The sequence below is a fragment of the Carassius auratus genome, unplaced genomic scaffold (genome assembly GCF_003368295.1).
Source record: "Carassius auratus strain Wakin unplaced genomic scaffold, ASM336829v1 scaf_tig00214575, whole genome shotgun sequence".
NCBI classification, from domain to species: domain Eukaryota; kingdom Metazoa; phylum Chordata; class Actinopteri; order Cypriniformes; family Cyprinidae; genus Carassius; species Carassius auratus.
The window spans coordinates 1,310,061-1,314,922 of NW_020527719.1; positions in this window are offsets into that span (position 1 = coordinate 1,310,061).

Genomic DNA, 4,862 nt, shown 5'->3' on the forward strand with positions numbered 1-4,862 from the left:
TTCCTGCACGTATTATTTATTGAAAATGTTATTCACTTCCTTCCTTATCAAAATGATTCACTTAAGATATTTTAGTTTTCTGAAGGTGCAGGAGAAGACAAATATTATATTAGAAACGATTGTGTTATATTGTTTACAAAACAAAACAGCAAAAAAATTTTTATACTTTTATATATATAAATTTTTATATTTTATTTTTTGGTCCCTTGCTGGTCTTGTGCTGGTCTGGACATTTGGGTCCTGGTTTAAAGTAGTTTTGGCACATTTCAGCTGAACAGACTAATGATGACCATACGGGAAGACCATAAACCATGCTTAGACTAGCAGACCATAACTGGCTGTTTATTGATTGATTGACTGAAGACTTGAAACTCTTTTTTCTATATCATTATATTGTCAAATAAATATTAATAATTAACCAGATAATAACAAACTAACCCAATGCATTCCCCCCGAAAATTTTAAAGGTGTCAATATTATGTGCATTTCTCATTGTATATTAATTCTGTCTTTGTCCAGTTTTAAACCACAGACAGGACACACACATTGCATTATTTGAAGTCTTGAGGATATAGTTTCACCGCAGTTCCTCTGCAGGGGTATTCAAATATCACCAACTGGTTTATCTGGTTTTAATTTAACATTGTGCACAGCTAACTCTTCTCACAAAGCTGATTGTCCTAGCAATGCAAATATCAATTTTACAGGGGGTTAAACATACTAGTATAAACTAAATTAGCAGTTGGTTAAAAAGACTGTCATTAGGAGTGAGACAATCCTGTACTTTCTGTTGTGTTCTTTCAAACCTTTTATTCACACGCACGTTTAGCAGATGATTTTACTGATCTGCTATCCCACATAAGAAGGAAGCAAATGTCATGAAACTGCCAAAAAAAGAAAAGTCATAAGTTCTTGAAGGAGCCTGTGGGTACACCATATGTGCTGCCATATGACACTCTCTCTCTCTCTCTCTCTCTCTCTCTCGCTCTTACAATGCAATAAGAACATTTCTATAAGCACAGTAAGGTTTCATTTAAAAATGCTGAAACGGAGCAAATCCTGTCAAATTGTGATCCTCCTAGTTTGTTTTGCGTATTGTTTACGTCTGTGGTGGCAATTACCAGACACACTTATGGGCAAAACTTTCAGTTATGTATTCTATAAAAGATGTTCTTTGGATGCCAGAGCAAAATAGGGATCCCAGTGCAAAATTAATATTTAATTTTGTGGTCATAAATTATTGCACAGATCTCCTATTTTGCAAGTCATCAATTATGCATATTATTTTAAGTATTTATTGTCATTGCAATGTGGTGTTTCGAACCAGAAGAAGACACAACATTTACTGGATAATAGAACACAAACAGCCAGTCAGGTGTGGCGTCCATTTGTGTACCTCTGCATGCAATTTGTGAAACTAGACCAACATGAAAATTTTCCATCCTCATCTGAGACATCCGTGACATTCTATTCAGCCTGGATGTTACCAAGGGAACTGCTGTGTTTTAAAGCAATTGATTGTCAGCAGGATTTTCACAGTTAAAATTCAAATGGCTAATCTGGTCTCAACCATCAGACGTTCATCAATAATTCTAAAAGTCCAAGATGTCACACACTGTTAGAAATGTCTGTAAATTTAACAGTATTTAACTGTAAAATGAACTGTATTTTACTGTAGGACAGTTATACAGCATATTACTGTATTTTAAAGTTACATTTTGGGGAATACCCTCTTGGCCACACTAAATTACAGTATTTTTAATTTACTGTAAATCTAAATACAGTAAAGAAAAAATGAGCGCGAAACCTGACCAATCACAGATCAAGTTTTATTTCCCACTTGGAGAAAGAAGAAAACACGACACACAGATGCGAAAAGAACCAGTCAGATGCAAAGGTGGGTACAAATATTACTTCTTTTACTTTAAATATATTATATCTTTGGTTTAACTAAAACAAAAATATAAATAAAAAAACGCTGCCACTGAACGGCGCGCAGTCACCTCACATTTATGCTGTGAAGAGAGCTAGAGAGAGTTGTGGTGACACTGTGCAAACATTCATATTTCTTTCCTTTCTTTCCCTTTTCTGAACGTTTCACCGTCAAAATATGGACATTAACGGGTCTCTGCCTTGGGTTTGACCACTCCAGGAGCTGGTGAGTGTTCATGTGAACTGTTAGCCGAACAACAAAGCTTTTGTGGATTTAGCTTAAAGTCAGTCGGATTTTTTCCCGCTATTATCGCTTGCTGTTAACTGATTACCCCATATAAATGCACGTCATGCGTGTAGTGCTAGAGTAAAACCCGCAATGTTCGTGTCGTGTGCAAACACTGGCGTCTCTGTGGAGACATTATACGCCTTTATTAATCATGCCAAAGGGCATAAAAACACGGCGAACTTAAGGTTTTCGTGTGCAGTTCCTGAATGCTCATACACTTTCCAAAGCCTCTCCGCCCCTCAGTCTCACATTTAACGTTACCGCAAACACATAAAGTTAAGGAAACTAAACAACCAAGAGAAAAATATGTCTACTTCAAATGTAACATTTGTTCTGTACATCAGCATCGGGAGAATAACATAATCTCGTTCGCGAAAATGCGCCGCAAATGGCACAGAACATAATGGAAATGTTTTCAGGGGACCCCAGTAAGTGACGAACCCGACTGTGTAACTTACATCCAATGCGCGATCAACGGCTGTCCGAATTCACTCACTCGTTTTCATTCACAGCTTCAAGTGAACCGTATTAGTGGACTAATGTAGAAATGAGTGAATGAGTGTTAAGGGGGCGATTTCGGATTTAGCCAACGTAATTTCCTCATTATTTTAACCCGGGATGTTCTCGTGACAAAGCAGCATGGTGTCTATCAGCTTAATAGTTGTACTTAGGACATAAATGTCTTATTATTGCTGTTAACATAACTGTTGCAAATAAATACATTTTATACAAAAAATAATTTTCGTAATATGCTTTATTTATCTGTGTGTGTCTCAACTTTAAAATTAGCTGTTTCATCTTTGGACCCTACATTATCTTACATTTCTTACCTATGAAACTTATTTAAACATAACATTACAATTTTTTTTACAATGTTACTAATGTATAGATTAATATCTCACCCTCATGTTCTTTTTACATTTTTTATATTGTATATAAAGTTGTATGTCATAAATATGTAATCTCTGTATTTTTTGCAAGAAAACAAAAGTAGACGTTGAGTACTAAACATGCTCCATCCGGGTTCGTCACATATTGGGTCCCCTGGAAATATTTCCGTTGTGTTCTGTGCCATTTGCAGTGCATTTCTGTATTTGGTTGTGTTGTGAGTATTTGGTTGTTTTGTTAGACATTTTTCACATCAAATGATCTAACTTTTTTTTCTGTTATGTAAAGGTTAAATGTTAACCCTGACAACAGCAAGTGCTCCTCAAAGTTCCACGTCATCAAAAGAAGTGGGAAGATGGTGCAAAGGAAGAACTCTAGTCTGAACCCTCATGTATCCTCCTTCATTAAAGGTATAGTTCACCCAAAAATTAATTCACCCATTAATAACTCACCCTCATGTCGTTCCAAACCCGTGAGACCTCCATTTATGTCCTCTGTCCCTCCATTGAAGCTGTGTGTTCGGTCTGCTGTCCATGTCCAGAAAGGTAAGAAAAACATCATCAAAGTAGTCCATGTGACATCAGAGGGTCAGTTAGAATTTTTTGAAGCATCTAAAATACGTTTTGGTCCAAAAATAGCAAAGACTACGACTTTATTCAGCATTGTCTTCTCTTCCGTGTCTGTTGGGAGAGAGTTCAAAACAAAGCAGTTCGTGATGTCCGGTTCGCGAACGAATCACTCCATGTAATTGGATCCTTTTGAACCAGTTCACCAAATCGAACTGAATCATTTTAAACGGTTCGCATCTCCAATATGCATTAATCCACAAATTACTTAAACTGTTAACTTTTTTTAATGTGGCTGACACTTCTGAGTTCAAACAAACCAATATCCCGGAGTAATTCATTTACTCAAAAAGTACACTGACTGAACTGCTGTGAGGAGAGAACTGAAGATGAACACCGAGCTGAGCCAGATAATGAACAAAATACTGACTCGTTCTCGAGTCAGCCACATTAAAAAAGTTAACAGCTTAAGTAATTTGTGAATTAATGCGTATTGGAGACGCGAACAGTATAAAATGATTCAGTTTGATTTGGTGAACTGGTTCAAAAAGATCCGGTTACATCGAATGATTCATGAACTGGATATCACAAACTGCTTTGTTTTGAACTCTCTCTCACAACAGACCCGGAAGAGAAGACAATGCTGAATAAAGTCGTAGTTTTTGCTATTTTTGGACCAAAATGTATTTTCAATGCTTCAAAAAATTCTAACTGACCCTCTGATGTCACATGGACTACTTTGATGATGTTTTTCTTACCTTTCTGGACATGGACAGTATACCACACACACAGCTTCAATGGAGGGACTGAGAGCTCTCGGACTAAATCTAAAATATCTTAAACTGTGTTCTGAAGATAAACGGAAGTCTCACGGGTTTGGAACGACATGAGGGTTATTAATGACCTAATTCTGATTTTTGGGTGAACTATCCCTTTAAGGAGTTTCTGGATTTCAGCTGGCAAAACTATTAAGCTACTAAGAGCAAATACATTCTACACAGGAGTTTTCTGAATTTGTAAATTTTTAAGATTGTTCTTATGACTGAATCTGTTCATGTCTGTTGTTTTAAAATGCTCTTAATATGAAACTTTTATGTATAAATGAAATGTGTTCAAGTTTTTGGAAAACTGAAAGTACAATCTGCAAGAATATTAAAATGTTATTTCAAGTATTACAATTTAACTAT